We start from the raw sequence: 19,767 nt of genomic DNA, 5'->3' as shown, positions 1-19,767 counted from the left end.
TTGTATTATTTAAGAGGCTTCTCAATAAGTTAAATTTTCTATTGTCACCATGTTGGATTTTGTGGAACTTAATTGTTAGTTGTGCACTTGTGCGTTGATCCGGATGATAACTTGACTCAAATTAATGCTACCTGGTTTTTTAATGAAATTTTAATTCTAAGGTTTAGTCCATGGAGCGAAGGCTTGGGCTAACCCAAGTTGTACTTGTGGGCTCACGAGAAAATTTTTTGGGTCCGTTTTGTTGCCCATTGTGAATCCTGTGTGTAGGATATAAAACTATTATTTTTCGATGATTAGGGTTTCTGCTGTCGCAGTAGTTTGAGAGAGGGAGACACAGTTTTTGTGAGAGAGTCGCACTCTATAATTTTTCCTTGATAATAGTGAAATCTCTACAACTCTGTGGACGTAGGCAAATTGTCGAACCACGTAAATACTATCTTGTGCGTGTGATTGATTTTTCTTTGGCGTGCATTTTCTCCATTTTTGTTTCTCACAGGATTTGGATATTTCATGTTAATTCCCTATAACTGGTATTAGAGCCTAGGGTTAGGTTTGAGTGGGAGCAATGGCAGAGGAAGCAGGAAAAGCGCCTGGAATAGAAAAGTTCAATGGCACAGATTTTGGATTCTGGAGAATGCAAATCGAGGATTATCTTTACGGGAAGAAGTTACATCTGTCGCTTCTAGAGGAAAAACCTGTGACTATGAAGGATGAGGAATGAGCTCTTCTTGACTGATAGGTATCGGAAGTTATTAGGTTAACTCTGTCTAGGTCTGTTGCACACAACGTTGTAAAGGAGAAGACCACAGCAGATTTAATGAACGTTTTGTCTGGTATGTATGTAAAGTCATCAGCAAACAACAAGGTACATCTGATGAAAAAACTGTTTAATTTGAAGATGGCAGAGAATGCATCAGTAACACAACATCTGAACGAGTTTAACTGTTGACTTTTTGAGTCTGATCCCTGTTTTGATGCTTAAAAAGTACAAGTTACTTATGTGTGTTTTTAAGTGTTTGAAAATGTTTACTATTCAATACACAGATAAGGCAAAAGGGAAAATGAAAGTCAGAAGACTTAAAGCTTACCTCAATTGGTGCATTCCATGGAGTGAAGAGTAAAAGAAGAAGACATTTTGATTTTAGTTGTATTGCATTTAACTTTTATTATTTGGTATGTAATAATGCATGCATTTGCATGATCTGGATGAAAGCTTAGAATGATCGTAGATAGACTCTAGGGACCAACACACTTCACAAAAAACCTTTTTTCTTAAAACCTAAATCATACAAAAAGGTTTAAATTGGTTAAGGTCAAAATCGGGGCAAAAACAAAGTTGTTCGACCGACGTTGGATTTTTGGCTTAGTTAAAGAGCCTCAGTCGATCGAACCCTTATGTACTAAATGACTTGGTCGACCGAACTTGCAACGTGAGGCATGTACTACGAAGCCTCGGTCAACCGAACCCACCATGCACAAATTAGCTTAGTCGACCGAACAGACTGTAGGCCAAAAAATTAAAATTTTGACTAAGCCTCGATTGACCGACAGATTTGCATTATAAACGCTTTGGTCGACCGAACGGGTGAAAGTCAAATATTTGACTTGTCTCGGTCGACCGAACTATTATTGAATGCATCGTCCTCGGTCGACCAAACCATAAAGTGTCTGACACCCCAACTACTTGGTCGACCAAACCTTGTAGTTCAAAATTGCCTTGGTCGACCGAACCTTAAAGATGGTCAACCAAACCTAAGCTATGGTCGACCAAACCTACAAAGGGTTCAAAATCGCCTTGAGATGGTTGACCATATCCTTAGTTCAAATTTGCCCTGGTTAACCGAACTTACAAAAGTGGTCGAGAACATAAATTCATATCATTAGAGAGTGCATTTTGAGCTTAAACGTGCACACCTTTGCTTATATTTAGAAGCATGTTATATGTATGAAAAATGATTTTATGTACCAGTTGGGTTCAGCCCAGAACTGAACTGGAGAGTCTCGGCCCCGCAAGTGAGACCGGTTAGATTCAGCCCGTAAATTGAATTAGGGAGTCTCTGCCCCGTAAGGGAGACCAGTTGGGCTCAGTTTGGTAATTGAGCTGGGGTTTACCACGCCCCGTAAGGAGAGGTTGTAACAGCTTCTACCCCACCTGTTTAAGTGAGCAAGGATAGTGTAATCCTTGGGGGTATGCCCAAGGTGGGTATAGAGACCCAAAAAAAAAAAAAATAATCGGCCACGGTTTTCTAAAATGAAGAGAAAATCAGTGATGATTTTGCGGAGTTACCGTGGGTCGGTAACGGGTTAAACGGTAAAATCAGATCGGTTAAAAAGAAAATCGGCAACGAAATTTTGAGGGACTAAGAAAACCGGTGACGATTTTCTCTGCAGAGGTGGCTATAAAGAAAGTCCTGTGAGAAATTTGAATCAAAATCAATTTCTTCCTTTCATTATCTTTGAAACCCTATAGTAATTCCCTCATATTTCTTCGATTCTCGCGCCATTAAGGTTTGTTTTGATGATCCGGAACCACCATGAGGTTCATGGGATCATTTTCTGCAAGGTTACTAGAGCAGATCGTTGATTTGGGGTTTTGGGGCTTTATCCCAAAATCAGGGTAAGTGAGATATTTTAGAATTTTATTGTTAGATTGAGGTATATGGAACTTAGGAAGTATTTAATGAGTGTTGTTTTGGGATTTAAGTTGATAAATTAGGGTTTTTGAATCAGGGTTCAGGTGAGCGCCGCAAGCATCTTTTTGGGGGTCCCTGCTGGCATAATTTAGGAAATCAAGTAAGGAGAATAGATTAAGCCAGTACTTTTTATGAATTTACTGGTTTAAATGGAAAATATATGTGTTTATAAATGTATATGATTATCAGAGGAATTTTAAAAGAAATGTCAACCGTTTGAATTATGATTTTGAGTTTAGGACGGTATAAATATTATTTGAGAAAATGAAATGTGGAACGTAAGGAATTTTTCTGGATAATTGTAAAGGATATTATATGTGTATTTTTAGTAATCTGAACAATGAACATGGGTTGGTGAAAGTTAAGGAGCTGTCCTGAGAGGGGGTGGGGTGAATTAGATTATTAAATTTTCTCTTGAATTCTTTTTATGAATTCGTTGACCTCTTATTTATTCAGCTAATACCCAGCAAGGCTTAGTTAATTATTCAAACCACAAACCAATACTTAACACAACACAAGTAAACCAAAACTTAAACAAATATCCAACCAATCAATCAACTTTAAAATAATCAACCACTCAATATAATATTAAGCTTTTTGGCAATTCTCAACTTTTGTATGTAGCCCTGTGTATATGTTTGATTCAAGCCCTGTATTGATGAATTTGATTTCTCAATGTGAAACACAATATGGAACCCAATACTCTTTCCAAGAATTTAGACCTTAAATAAACTTTCAGTTAATAAGTCTTGGGTGTTGAACCAATCAACGTACTCCCTTACGGTTTCCGTAATTTGTATTGATCAACTAACGTAATTCCTTTCGGTTTCCGCAAATCCCAAAAACAAATTAAGCTTTAGTTTATTTAAAATCTAATCCACACAGTGTATATGATTAGAAATTAAAGCCAACCACGCAGTTAATATATGCTAGAAATTAAAGAGAATAGGGAAAGAGAGTGACACCACGTTTTTTACGAGGTTCGACTTATCTCCAGCCTACGTCCTCACCTTTGACCAATACCACCAAAGGATTCCACTATGCCATTCCTTTCCGGGTGGAACAAAAATTTTACAAGCGATACCTCATGCTCAAACACTCCTTAAGTAGGCTAGAGCAACGCCTCTCCAAGTGATACCCCACGCTCGGTCAACGATCCAACAACCTGAAATCGTCAAGAAATAGGAAATAATAGTTGCATACAATGACACTCTCACAAAGAGCAGATTAGTACAAATTCAATCACTATGTACTTTAATAATTGAATATCAATATGAAATACAATTGAAGCTCAAGATAAGAATTCTCCAAGTTCCTTCTAGATGAGAATTAGCAACTCAGAATTTAGTACAGTTGTAATGCCCTGATCCCGAAACACGGTCCAATGCGTTATACCTGAATAATTCGTGCTTCTTGGCACCCCAAACCCGCCTGGTGGGACCCAGGTCCCACGTAATCCATTTTCCTGTACCTGTTATTCCGTTTACAATTACGCAGCATAAAACATAATTACAATCCTCAATCAATATAATACCAGAATATATACATATCTCGAAAAACATAACCTACATCTTCCAATATTCAACTCAGAAGACTTAAAACATAAAATATAAAATATAAATTTATACATCCCAAAAGTATCATTAAGTTTATACCCTTTTTCCTTTCTATAACCCAAAAATGCTATAATAATCCCAAGTCGTGAAAAATATACATTTGTATTCGGGTGAGACACATCTCAGTAAGGGAAGAAACAATTTATTAAATCAGCGTGTGGTCAACATGAGGTTTGTAAATAACATATGTATATATATATTCATCATTTGCAAATCATCATCATAATTTCTATAATCCTTTCCCGAGCTTGATCAAACACATACAAGGTAGTTTACCCACGAGAATACCTAAGGATTTGAGTGATTACATGTCCATACAAGTAGCACCCCTCTGCTCTGATATTTTAGGCAACCAATGGTCACAACTGAAGCATATCAGGGCACTTACCTTACCCAGTAAGTCCTCAAGTGAAAAAGTAATCTCGTACTCACACAGTTCATACAAAGGCATACCAGCAAAGGCTCCCTAAAATAAGGAAATTTACCCGCTCATACAAGTAATTTCCCTCTGCCCTAATACATTATGCGACCTACTGCTACATCTGATACCTACTAAGGCCCTCGCCTTTCTCAGCAAGCCCTCGAGCGAAGAGTTTGCCCCGCCCATAATATGTATCATGTTATACTAGCATATATATACTGATGATAGTGTAATACATTATTATGTCTGTCATTTATCCTGCATTTCTCATTTGTTCATGTTCTCAATTTTGACATTTCATAGCATTTCACTTTATGTGGCTCTTTCCCATTTTACATTGTTCATATTTCACATTTCATTTCCATTTCATTCACCTTTCATTTCATTCTTTTCATTTCATATCATGCATTCATACTATAGCTCCTTTTAGTTGTACATCAATTAGTCCACATAAATATGTGCTAAATTTGCTACTACAGTTCCTTTTAGCTGTCATCAGTTAGTCTACAGCTCCTTTCAGCTGTTCATCATTTACATGGTTACATTAACAATCACATGCAGCATAGTCCACATAACATTTTCATTCTCATTGCATTCCTTATATAACCTGTATCCCATACATATGACATAATTCAACATAGAATTTCCATTTTACTCATGCCACACAATTTAGCAATATATTTCAAACATATTATGTAAAATAAGCTAACCCTCATTTATCAGTTATATACTGAAAATATACCTTTTATATCTTACATAATTACCCTGAAGAATCTTTCACTTTCATCAGTCCATTTTCACATATACATAAATAATAAAACAACCCTAAGCTCAGAAATCATAATTTTAACAGTTGGCATTTTAAACCCATACGAAAACACATACCTATATACATAACATAATCCATTTATCTGTTTAATTCATAAAAACCTAGTTTAGTATATATATTCCCCCTTACCTGCTTTCTTGAACTACGCCAATAGGAACCTCAAATGATGTCTGTGACGCTCACCCGAACCTTGAATCAAAAACCCTAGTTTAATCAAATAAATCTCAAATAACTTACTATTTCTGCATTTCCTCAACCTATAGACCTCAGATAAGCATTTAAAACCCTAAAACTAAGAATCCTAACCCTTACCTCAACTTTGGAGCGTTTCTCGAAAAAACTAGTTTAGAAATCTACTCTGCTAGATGTGTAAAGAATTGGAGGAAAATAAGTTTTCTTTTCCAAGAAGCTTCCTCAAATCCTTTTATACATGGTGTTGCCACGTGGCCTCGTCGACGAGAAGACAGGATTCGTCGACGAGTCACAGAAGGAACTTCGTCGACGAGATATTGTGTTTGTAGACAAAACTTAAAATTCGAAATCTGCTCACTCAGGATCTCTTCGTTGATGAGGGACTGGACTTCGTCAATGAACTCTAGGAGAACACTCGTCGATGAAGACAATATATTCATCAACGAGGTCTGCTGTCTTTCTTTCCAAAATTTTCTAATTTTCCCTTATCCTTTATTTATCTATTCCATCTATTATCTTCCTAATTATTTTAATCATCATAACTTTCTAGGTCGTTACAAGTGTGATGACCAGCACTTCAGAAATTCAACACATCAGTTGAGTAAAGATTTGAGCAAGAGAGAGCTTTGATTGCAAGATGGCTTTCAGCAGATTTTTCAATTCTTTCTTTCTTGGTTGGTTTTTTGATTTGCAAAACCATGTATTTATAGGCTTCTAAAAGTGATTTCGTGTTGCCCAAGTTTACTTGGAGTATCTTCCAAGTTTTCATTAATTTTGGGGCTCAAGAAACCTTAATTTGAATTTTAAAACATTTAAAAAAATTTTACTGTTAATGTTCAAACGATTAAACTATCAGGTTCAGTCTTCTGATATTCCTTAAAACACTAAAAAATATAGTATGAACACAGGGTCAGATGACTGAACTTCAAGTTCAGTCTTCTAAGGGTGTTCTGCCTATTCTGTGTTTTAGCAAATAAATCTTCAGTTGACTGAACTAATTCTTCAGTCTTCTAAAGAAATTCTTCAAACATCTGAAGTAAAACTTCAGTCATCTGAGGGTGCATCTTCAGACTTCTAAGGGTACACCTCAGTTATCTGGGCAGACCAACTTTAGAATTTTTTTATTTTTTTTTTCAAAATCATTTTTGCTCTCTTTCTTTGATTTATTATAAAACATTTTTCGGGTTTTGAAATAAAGTCTCTTAAGTCCATAATTTAACCCTAGAAGAGTTACAAAATATTTCAAAAGATATTTAAATACGAAGTACTTACATAAAGACTTCTTTTGACGTTTTGACATTCTAAAAACTTAAGTCTTCATGCTTGTCTTTCTTTGAGCTCTCTTGCTTTGTCTTTATTTGACTCCATCTTGTCTTCAAGCTTTAATATACCTTAAGCTTTTAGCAAGTCTTCTTTAATATTCATTCTCTTATGATCTTCAAGCTTTGAATCATCTTTGAATCTATGCTTTGACTCTTTAAGCTTCATTTGATCATTTTTCTTTGAAACATAAGCTTTGAATGATCCTTGTGAGTATTTGACCTTGTGTTCACATATTTGAATCTTGAAATATCATCACTTAGTCAAATATGTTAAGTTCATCTTATTTGTTATCATCAAAACAAGATTTTAAATCTTGTAAGGCCAACAATTGGCTTTTGTTATTTAAATGATATGATTATGCGTATTATATAAATGGTGTGGCATGAGTAAAATGTAAATACTGTGATAGAATAAGACATATTTATGAGATGATCGGAATACTTAAATGTGTTAAAAATATGTATTGCATGTGTATTGTTTGATATGACATGAGATTCACGTAATGTGAACTATTACCGATGAAGTATATGACATGAGTTCACGTAATATGAACTGTTATAGATGAAGTATATGACATAAGATTCACGTGACGTGAACTATTACAAATAAAGTATATGACATTAGATCCACGTAATGTGGAATTTACATAAGATTCACGTAAGGTGTACTTTACATGAGATCCACGTAATGTGGACTTTACACGAGATTCACATAATGTGGACTTTACATAAGATTCACGTAATGTGGACTTTACATGAGATTCACATGATGGAAACTATACATGAGATTCACGTATTGTGCACTATGTAACATGAACTATTAAGAACATAAAAAAATGTATATTACAGAGATAACAAATATCGAGTAAAGTAAGAATGAATTGTATATTGTAGTATCATATTTAATTGGGGCGAAGTATACTCTCTGACCGAGGGCTTGCTGAGAAAGGCAAGTGCCCTAATAGGTATTAGATGTAGCCATATTGGGCTGCAAAAGGTATTAGGGCAGAGGGAAGCTACTTGTATGGGTGGGTAATCTTCCTTATTTTTGGGAACTTCTGCCAGTAAACTTTTGTTTGAATGTGTGTGTGAGTACGAGATATACTATCCACCTAAGGGCTTAATAAGTAAGGTAAGTGCCCTGATATGTTTCAGTTTGTAGCCATAGATTACAAAAGGTATCAGTGCAAAGGGGTGTTACTTGTATGGGCGGGTAATCACCCCAATCCTTAGGAATTCTCGTTTTATTAAAATACATTGTATGTATGCGAGTAGGGATAGAGATTTTTTTCATAACTATGATATGTTTATAAAGGATGATTATATATATTTGTACACAAACCTTATGATAGCCACACACTGATGTTAATATATTCCGACTTACTAAGGCGTGTCTCACCCAATATGGAATTTTATCTTTTTTAGGACCTTCGTGTGATCAAGCCTAGTGAGCTCGGGGCTGATGTAGCATTTTTGAAAGAGAGCAAGGGTATAAACTTTAGTTATAATTTTTGGGGTTGTAATATATTTATGTTTTCAGAGTTGTAAATATTTGTGAATACTGGTTGTATGGAGAATACTTTTTGAGACTGTATATAGATATAGAAACTCTGGTATATTTTTGAGGAGTTGATATTATTTCCACTGCGTAATTGATGTTAGAATATCATATACAAGTAAATAGAACATGTGACACCCGGGCCCCACTTGGCGGGTTCAGGGCGTCACAAGGTGGTATCAGAATTATATTTCAAATAACACTTCGGACCTTAGTTTTGAGTTCGGGGCGTTACAGCGGGCACGTAGGCTGGTTTGGCCGAACCTCGATAACAAATATCGTGTGTCACTCTCTCTCTATCTCATTTAATTATTGCACTTTAATTTCCATATGTGTATGTTTGCTTATTCATTGTTATAGTTATTCGCACGCACACATTTAATTTAAATGAGATATGCTGCACACGTGTATGTTTGCACTAATAGCTTAATCATTTTACATATACGCTTTTAATATTGAATTAGATTTGAACGGTGGTGAATCAAAATGTTTTAATTAGCCGAAAAGTTTTTAATATCCAATTCACCCCCCTCTTGGGAATACACCAATTCCAACATTAACACTATCACAAATCAATTGTCATCTGTAGAAATTGATTTTGATGATGAGATCCATGCACTGATCGCTTTGGCTTCATTGCCAAACAGTTGCGAGGCAATGGGATGGCAGTAAGCAATTCTACTGGAAAAGAAAAATTAAAGTACAATGATATACGACATTTAATTCTAGCTAAGGAGATTCGTAGAAGAGATGTAGGTGAAACTTCAGAATCTGGTTCTGCCTTAAACCTTGATATGAGAGGGTGAGGTAATGACAGAAATTCAAATCGGGGTAAATCAAAATCTAGAAATTCTAATAAGAACATAAGTAAATCTAGATCAGGTCACCAAGTAAAATGCTGGAACTGTGGAAGAACGGGTCACTTTAGGAGGCAATGCAAAAGTCTTAAGAAGAAGAATGAAGATGATTCAGCTAATGCTGTAACAGAAGAGGTACAAGATGCATTACTTCTTGCAGTAGACAATCCACTTAATGATTGGGTTTTGGACTTAGGAGCTTTGTTTCTTACTACTTCACACTAAGAAATCATACAGAACTATGTTGCAGGTGATTTTGGAAGGTGTATTTGGCTGATGGTACAACCTTGGATGTTATGGGTATGGGAAACATCCGGATTTCATTGCCCAATGGATCTTTTTGCTTACTGGAGAAGGTACGACATATCCCTGACCTGAGAAGGAATCTGATTTCTATCGGACAACTTGATGATGAAGGGCATGCAATGTTGTTTGTTGGTGGCACTTGGAAGGTTACAAAGGGAGCCAGAGTATCGACTCGTGGAAAGAAGTCTGGTACTCTATACATGACTTCAAGTCCAAGAGACACAATTGCAGTTGCTGAAACATGTATTGATACAAGCTTATGACACCGCAGACTTGGTCACATGAGTGAGAAAGGGATGAAGATGTTGTTGTCAAAAGAGAAACTACCAGAATTGAAGTCTATTGATTTTGACTTATGTGAAAGCTGCATCTTAGGAAAGTAGAAAAGGGTGAGTTTCTTAAAAACTGGTAGGACACCAAAGGCTGAAAAATTGGAGTTAGTGCATACTGATTTGTGGGGGCCTTCTCTGATTGCATCCCTTGGAGGTTCAAGGTATTTCATTACTTTCATTGATGACTCAACCAGAAACGTATAGGTTTATTTTCAAAAAAAAAAATAAATATGATGTATTTGAAACTTTTAAGAAGTGGAAGGCTATGATTGAGATAGAGACATGTTTGGAAGAAAAACGTTTGAGGTCAGACAATGGAGGAGAGTACATAGATGGAGGGTTCAGTGAGTATTGTGCTGCACATGGAATTAGGATGGAGAAGACCATTCCTGGGACACCACAAAAAAATGGTGTGGCTGAGCGCATTAGCAGAATCCCAATGAGCGTGCTAGGAGTAAAAGGTTGCATGTTGGACTACCAAAAACTTTCTAGGCTGATGCTGTTAGTACTGCAACTTACCTAATAAACCGAGGATCTTCAGTTCCCATGAAATTCTGACTTCCTGAAGAGGTTTGGAGCGATAAAGAGGTAAAGTTTTCTCATTTAAAAGTTTTTGGTTGTGTTTCTTATGTTCATATTGATTTTGATGCTCGTAGTAAAGTTGATGCAAAGTCTAAAATATATTTTTTCATTGGCTATGGTGATGAGAAATTTGGCTATCGGTTTTGGGATGAACAAAACAGGAAAATCATCAAAAATAGAAATGTGATATTTAACGAATAGGTTATGTACACGGATAGGTCAACTGTAGTGCCAGATGTCACATAAATAAGAAGAAATATGAGTTTGTTAACTTAGATGAGTTGACTAAAAGTACAGTTCGAGAAAAGGGTGAAGAGGATAAAGAGAATGTAGAATCACAGGTAGATCAGAGTACACCTGTAGTTGTGGTTCGTAGATCTTCTAAGACCATTAGACCTCCACAGCGTTATTCACCCACTCTAAATTATCTCCTGTTAACTGATGGTGGTGAGCCAGAGTGTTATGATGAAGCCTTATAGGATTAAAATTCAAGCAAGTGGGAGTTAGCTATGAAGGATGAGATGGATTCCTCATTGAGGAATCAGAAATAGGAACTGACTGAATTATCTAGTAGGGAAGAAGGCTTTGCACAACAAGTGAGTACAGAAAATAAAGAATAAGCATGATTGTAACAAACATTACAAGGCTAGATTAGTTGTCAAAGGGTTCTAGCAAAAGGAGGGCATTGACTTCATAGAAATATTTTCTCCAATTGTGAAGATGTCAACAATTAGACTAGTACTAGGAATGGTGGCTGTAGAAAACCTACATCTTGAGCAGTTAGATGTGAAGACGACATTCCCTCATGGTGATTTAGAGGAAGACATCTACATGATTCAGCCAGAAGTGTTCATTGTTCAAGGACAAGAGAACCGAGTCTGCAAACTGAGAAAGAGTTTGTATGGCCTAAAACAAGCTCCAAGACAGTGATACAAGAAATTTGACAGTTTTATGCATAGAATTGGGTTCAAGAGATGTGAAGTTGGTCATTGTTGTTATGTTAAGTTTTTTGACAATTCTTACATCATTTTACTCTTGTATGTAGATGGTATGCTCATTGCAGGGTCTAGCATTCAGGAGATTAATAATTTGAAGAAGAAATTGTCAAAATAGTTTGCAATGAAAGATTTGGGAGCTGCAAAGCAAAGCCTTGGTATGAGGATCATTAGAGACAAGGCTAATGGTACATTAAAGCTTTCACAATCAGAGTACGTGAATAAAATACTCAGTAGGTTCAACATAAATGAAGCTAAACCAGTGAGTACACCCTAGGGTAGTCATTTCAAACTATGCAAAGAATATTCACCGAAGATAGAAGAAGAAATGGACCATATGAGCAAGGTGCCCTATGCCTCGGCTATTGGTAGTTTGATGTATGCTATAGTGTGTACAAGACTAGACATTGCACATGTAGTGGGAGTTGTGAGCAGGCTCATGAGTAGGCCAAGAAAGCAGCTTTGAGAGGTAGTCAAGTGGATTCTAAGATATCTGAGATGTTTGTTAGATACATGTCTTTGCTTCACAGGTGCAAGTTTGAAACTACAGGATTATGTAAATGCTGATTTTGTTGGTGATACTGATAGTAGAAAGAGTACTACTATGTTTGTATTTATAACTATATCTTGGGCTTCAAATCTACAAAAGATTGTTACTTTGTCTACTACAAAAGATGAATATGTTGTAGCAACTGAAACTAGAAAGGAGATGATTTGGCTACATGACTTCTTAGATGAATTGGGTAAGAAGCAGTAGATGGGCATTCTACACAGTGATAGTCAGAGTGCAATTTTTCTTACTAAAAATTTAGCTTTTCATTCAAAGTCGAAACATATACAGACAAAATACCACTTTATTTGTTATCTTGTTGAAGATAAATTGGTAATACTTGAGAAGATTTGGGGATCTAAGAACCCGGCAGACATGTTGGCTAAGGTACTCACTATAGAGAAACTGAAGCTGTGTGCAGTTTCAGTTGGTCTTCTAGCTTGAAGATAGGAGGATGACTTGCAGGGACGAGGGATTGTTTTTTTGGAGGATTTACGGTTGATGTTGGTGATTATACTAGTCTCCAAGTGGGAGATTTGTTGGGCTTTTGTGGAGTCTAGTTGTGTGTTGATTCGGATGATAACTCGATGCGAATTAATGTTGCGTGATTTTTTAAAGAGAGATTTTAATCCTAAGGCTTAGTCCATGGAGTGAAGGCTTGGGCCGACCCAAGCCATACTTATGGGGGTCCGCCCTCGAGAAAATATTTTGGGCTCTTTTTGTAGCCCATTGTGAATCCTATGCGCAGGATATAGAATTATTATTTTTCAATGATTAGGGTTTGTGTCGTCACAGTAGTTTAAGAGAGGGAGACGCAGTTTCTGTGATAGAGTCACACTCTATAATTTTTCCCTAATAATAGTGAAATCCCTACAACTCCGTGGACGTAGGCAAATTGTAGAACCACATAAATATTGTATTGTGTGTGTGATTGATTTTTCTTTGGCATGTATTTTCTCTATTTTTGTTTCTCATGGGATTTGGGAATTTCATGTTAATTTCCTACACACCATTCATATAATATGTCAACTATTTTAATATGTGCATATTGAGAAAATGCCTTCGAAATCCCATTGTAGATTATTTGGAGATTAGTTTTCATCTTCCTATAATGGTTTTCCAACTCTACCCAACATGTCACTACTGTTGGGTTATTTCCTTTCATGTGGAGGAAAGCCCAAGTGGGCTTTATTAAAATTCCAAAGCCCAGTCCTTTTAGTGTGAAAACCTAAAGGAAGTTATAAAAAGAGAAGGAAGAAGGGAGGAGCTGTCACTTCTCAAAAGAAAGAGAGAAAAACATGACTTTTCTCATGTTGCCCAGATGTCATCAAGACTCTAATCCTGCTTTGTATATAGTCCAATCAAGCTGAAATTTGGAGGAGAGGTTCTTGACTCAAGGAGCTACAATCTGAACGGTGGAGATCAGATTTGGAGCTCGGGGAGTTAGGATTTTTGCTCGTGAACAGTAACCGTGAATTTGGTATATTCTCTCCAATTCTCTTTGTATTTATCAAGATTGTTGATATCTTGATGAGATATATTTGTATCCTCTAATTGTGATTAAAGAAGACTTTGTATACCAATTATTTGATTGATAGTGAAGGTTTAAACTGGACAAAGTCCCGTGGTTTTTCTTCCTCATACTGGGGAAGTTTTCCACGTAAAAAATTGATTGTGTTCTTGTGGCTTGGTGTGATTGATTATTTTTCTTATTATTTTCAACACGTATAAAAGTAGAGATACATTATATTTGCTTGCATATAGGGAGAAGAATTATTCTGCTGTGATTTTTTGTTGATATCTCTCCTAACAAAGTGGTATCAGAGCCAAGTTCACAAATTGTCAAGTTGGCAATTTGAGTTATGGAAGCAAATACTAGTAGAATGATTAATCTCAATGGTTCAAATTATCACATATGGAAAGGAAAAATGGAGGATTTTCTTTATGTGAAATATTATTACCTACCAGTGTTTAGTGCTGAAAAACCAAAAAACAAGTATAATGTGGAATGGACTTTGTTACATCGACAGGTGTGTGGGTATATCAGGCAATAGGTAGATGATAATGTTTTGAACCATATTAGTGGAGAGACAAATGCACGTTCTCTATGGAGTAAGCTTGAAGAGTTATATGCTAGAAAGACTGGAAATAATAAGTTGTTTCTGATTAAACAAATGACGACTTTGAGGTACCAAGACGGGACTCCTTTTTCTGATCACCTGAATACATTCCAATGAATTATTAATCAGTTGGCTGGAATGGGTATTAAGTTTGATGATGAGATACAAAGGTTATGGTTGCTTGGTTCATTACTGGACTCGCAGAAGACGCTTAGAACTTCATTGTCTAACTCCGCTCCAGAAGGTGGAATCACAATGGATATGGCCAAGAGTTGTTTGCTAAATGAAGAGATGAGAAGAAAAACACAAGGATCCTCTTCGCAGTCAGAGATCTTGGTTACATAAAAGAGGGGCAAAAGTAAGAGTAGAGGTCTGAAGGTTAGAGATAACAGCAGAAGCAAGTCCAACAAGTTTGAAAATGTTAAGTGTCATCATTGCGGGAAAAAAGGGACACATCAAAAAATATTGCAGGCAATTGAAGAAAGAAAACAAGAATGAGAAAGGGAAGGGAATGAAGAATGGAGACGACAAAGATGGTGATGATAGAGTTGCTACAACCACTCATGCAAAATTCCTCATTGTTTATGATGATGAGATGATAAATGTTGCATATCATGAGACCAGCTGGGTGATTGATAGTGATGCCTCCATTCATGCTACATCTCGGAAGGATCTCTTTACATCCTATAGATCTGGTGACTTTGGAACAGTAAAGATGGGCAATGATGGCTTGGTTAAAGTCATTTGAATTGAGGATGTGTATCTGAAGTCAAATAATGGCATGAGTTTAGTTCTTAGAGATGTGAAGCATATTCCTGACATTCGTTTGAATTTGATTTCTGCAGGTAAACTTGATGACAAGGGGTACTACAACACTTTCAGTGATGGCCAGTGGAAGCTCACCAGAGGTGATATGGTTGTGGCTTGAGGCATGAAGCACTCTGCATTGTACATTCTACAAGCAAAGATCTTTAATGTCATTGTTAATGTGATGGAGGATAATGGTACAACAGAGTTGTGGCACAAGAGATTGGCTCACATGAGTGAGAAAGGATTAGCTTTACTGGGGAAGAAAAGTCTACTATGTGGACTAAAAAGTACACTTCTAAAAAGGTGTACTCATTGTTTGTCAGGAAAGTAGAGTAGAGTTTCCTTCAAGAATTATCCTCATTCGAGAAAGTCAGAGATACTGGATTTGGTACATTTGGATGCGTGTGGCCTTATAAAGACGAGAACACTTGGTGGCTCCAGATACTTTGTGACCTTCATAGATGATCATTCAAGGAAGTTATGGGTATATACCTTGAATTCAAAAGACCAAGTGTTGGTTGGGTTCAAGCAATTTCAAGCCCTAGTTGAAAGACAGACCGGGAAGAAACTGAGATGCATCCGAACTGATAACGGTGGAGAGTATTCTTGTCCATTTGATGAGTATTGTAGACAGGAGGGTATTCGGCATAAAAAAACTCCTCCGAAAACTCCTCAATTGAATGGCATAGCAGAAAGAACGAACAGAACACTGGTTGAGAGAGTGAGATGTTTGCTTTCATAAGCCTAGTTGCCAAAATCCTTTTAGGGGGAGGCATTGAGCACTGTTGTTCATGTGTTGAATCTTACATCTTGTGTTCCTCTACAGTTTGATGTGCCAGACCGAGTTTGGATAGGTAAGGATGTTTCCTATAATCACCTGTGTGTTTTTGGGTGCAAAGCATTTGTGCATATTCCAAAAGATGAAAGGTCCAAACTTGATGAGAAAACGCGACAGTGTATATTCCTTGGCTACGGTCAAGATGAATTTGAATACAAGCTTTATGATTTAGTTGAGAAGAAAATTGTGAGAAGCAGAGATGTCGTTTTTGTAGAAGATCAAACTATTCAAGATATTGAGAAGGCAGAGAAATCTATGTCTCAGCAGGGTGACATTTTAATTGATGTGGATCCAGTTCCTTTGAAGAATTTTCCATCTCAGGTTGAGAATGATGTTCAGGATGACCACCAAGGTAGAGGTGATGTGGATGTTCCCTTATAGGTTCAGGGAGATGTTGAGACTGATGAGCAGTTGACAGTGCCAAAGATTCCATCCAGGAGGTCAACTAGAGACCGATATCCTTCCACTCGGTATTCAGCAGAACAATATGTGTTATTGACTAACGGGGGAGAGCCCCAGTGTTTTGCAGAAGCCATGGAAGATGAACACAAGACAGAGTGGATTGAGGCCATGCAAGATGAGATGCAGTCATTGCATGATAACGACACCTTTGAGTTAGTGAAGCTACCTAAAGGAAAAGGAACTTTGGAGAACAAGTGGATTTACAAGAAGAAGCCAACTAAGTTCTCTTCACAGCCACGGTACAAAGCTAGATTGGTTGTAAAAGGGTTCAGTCAGAGAAAAGGTATTGATATTGATGAGATCTTCTCTCCAATTGTAAAGATGTCATCGATTCGTGTAGGACTCGGATTAGCAACTAGTCTTGACTTGGAAGTTGAGCAGATGGATGTGAAGACTGCCTTCCTTCATGGTGATTTAGAGGAAGAGATTTATATGAAGAAGCCAGAGGGTTTTCAAGTGAAAGGCAAAGAGGATTATGTGTGCATGCTAAAGAAAAGCCTATATGATTTGAAACAAGCACCGAGACAGTGGTATAAGAAGTTTGAGTCTGTTATGGGGGAGCAAGTCTACAAAAAGACAACTTCAGATCATTGTGTATTTGTTCAGAAATTTTCTAATGATGATTTTATTTTCTTACTGCTTTATGTGGATGACATGTTGCTTGTTGGTAGGAATGCTTCAAGGATTGACCAGTTGAAGAAGCAATTGAGTAAGTCATTTACTATGAAGGATTTGGGGCCAGCAAAGAAAATTCTTGGCATAAGAATCTGTTGTGATAGGAGTGCCAAGAAGTTATATTTGTCACAGGAAGAGTACATAGAGAAAGTGCTTCAAAGGTTCAATATGGACAAAGCTAAAGTGGTTAGCTCTCTTTTTGCTACCCACTTCAGACTAAGTACAAAGGAATGTCCTTCTTCAGATAAGGAAAAGGAAGACATGGAAAGAGTTCCTTACGCCTCAATAGTAGGAAGTTTGATGTATGCAATGGTTTGCACAAGACCAAATATAGCCTACGCAGTTGGTGTAGTTAGTCGATTCTTGTCAAATCCGGGAAGAGAGCACTGGAATACAGTGAAGTGGATCATGTGGTATCTTCGAGGCACTTCTAGTTTGAGACTTGGTTTAGGAAATAGACAACCATTGTTAGTTGGCTACACAGATGCAGATATGGCTGGGGATGTGGATACTCGTAAGTTTACTTCAGGCTATTTGATAAGTTTTACAGGTGGGGCTATAGCTTGGCAATCGAGACTTCAGAAGTGCATTGCTCTTTCTACGACAGAGGTAGAGTTTATTGTAGCAACGGAAGCAACTAAAGAGTTTCTATGGGTAAAGAAGTTCCTAAGAGAACTTGGTTTCGAGTAGCAGAGGTATGTGTTGTTTTGTGATAATCAGAGTGCTATTCATCTTGCTAAGAATTCCAGTTTCCATGCAAGATCGAAGCACATTGATGTACGATACCATTGGATCATAGATGCGTTGAACAATAAGTTACTGTTGGAAACTTGTAAGGTCACACTGATGATAAATGGTTCTAATATGTTGACAAATCGACATCTAGCCAAGGGAGAAGCTTGAAGTTTGTTGTTCGATCGCCGGATGGCGATTCCTCAACATGTTGGAAAGGGGGAGATTTGTGGGTTATTTCTCCATGTAAAGGAGAAAGCCCACCAAGTATGGGCTTATTAAAAGCCAAAAACCAGCCCTTTAGTGTAGTGAAAACAGAGAAGAAAGTTATAAAAAAGAAAGGAAGAAGGGAGGAAGGAAGGGAGAGGGAGGAGCCGTCACTCTCAAAAGAAAGAGAAAAAGAAAAAAGAAAGAGAAAAAAAAGTGATTTTTCTCATGCTTGCCCAGATTCATCAAGAATCTAAATTCTGCATCGTATTGGTGGTCCGATCAAGTGAAATTAGAGGGGAGGTTTCATGACCTCAAGGAACTACAATCTGAACGGTTGGGTGGAGATCGGAGTTGGAAGCTCGGGAGTTAGGTTAGGATTTTAGTTAGGATTTTCCCTGGTGAAAAGTAACGCCCAATTGGGTAATTTCTCGATTCTTTTTGTATTTGTCAAGATTGTTGATATTTTGATAAGATATATTTGAATCCTCTAATTGCGATTAGGGAAGACTTTATGTACCTATTATTTGATTGATAGTGGAGGTTTCAACTGGACTAAGTCTCGTGGTTTTTCTTCCTCACACTTGGGAAGTTTTTCACCTAAAAAATTGATTGTGTTCTTGTGGCTTGGTGTGATTGATTATTTTTCTTATTATTTTTAGTACTTATAAAAATAGAGTTACATTATATTTGCTTGCATATAGGGAGAAGAATTATTCCGCTATGATTGTTTGTTGATATCTCTCCCAACAACTACATGAAGTAGTGGAAGTATCTTTTTTCAACTCTTCACATACTTTCACAAAATTAATATTTGAAAATTATGAAAAGCATATGGATGATACAAGTGAAGATAATAGATAAAAGTACAACAACAAAAGCTTAAAAATCTCAAGTCTAAAAACATATTTACAAGCAAAAAATAAAATATATAATTAAATAGAAGCTCAAATCCCTTATTCTTGTCGAGTCATATACTCTTCAGCCTTTTCCATGGCTAGATTATATCTAAACGCCAACCAATTATCTCTAACTAATGATTGTTATATCCTCATTTACAACCTCATTTCATGGATTTTAGAATTCTAAAATTTCATCTCTCACAAGGTTTTGGAGAATGCAACATGCATTTACAAATTTTCATATCATGAAAAAAAATAAAGCATAATACTGTGCATCTATCCTTTAGAAGTGTAAAAGCCCATTTGATTGCATTCCTTGCATATGAGTGTCAAAGATTGACAATCTTCTAACAATTAGATGGATGTTCTCTCTCCACAAATTAAGAAGATACAATGTCCTTGTATAAGAAGCAAAAAATCCTGATTCATTTTTGTAGCCAACACCCATAAGATAACACATAGCTACAAAATAAAACAAAACCCTACCAAATCAATGATTAAAAAGGAATAAGGTTACAATGAACTAATCAACGAGAAATTTGATACCTATTTGATGGTATTTTTAAACCTTTATGACATGTCAAAGTATCATGCAACACCTAGGAATTTGAGATAGCTCCATACTAACTAGGCAACTCCCAAATGAACTTCAAAATTAGCACCTCAAGCTCTTAAAATATTTGTGCATAAGCGCCCTTTCCTACCAAGATATCTAACCTCAATCATGAATAGTCAGTGGAAATGTGTTCCATCAAGTGTCTGAATGCT

Source organism: Malania oleifera, chromosome 1 (assembly GCF_029873635.1).
Source record: "Malania oleifera isolate guangnan ecotype guangnan chromosome 1, ASM2987363v1, whole genome shotgun sequence".
Taxonomy (NCBI): Eukaryota; Viridiplantae; Streptophyta; class Magnoliopsida; order Santalales; family Ximeniaceae; genus Malania; species Malania oleifera.
This window is presented reverse-complemented; position numbering follows the sequence as displayed.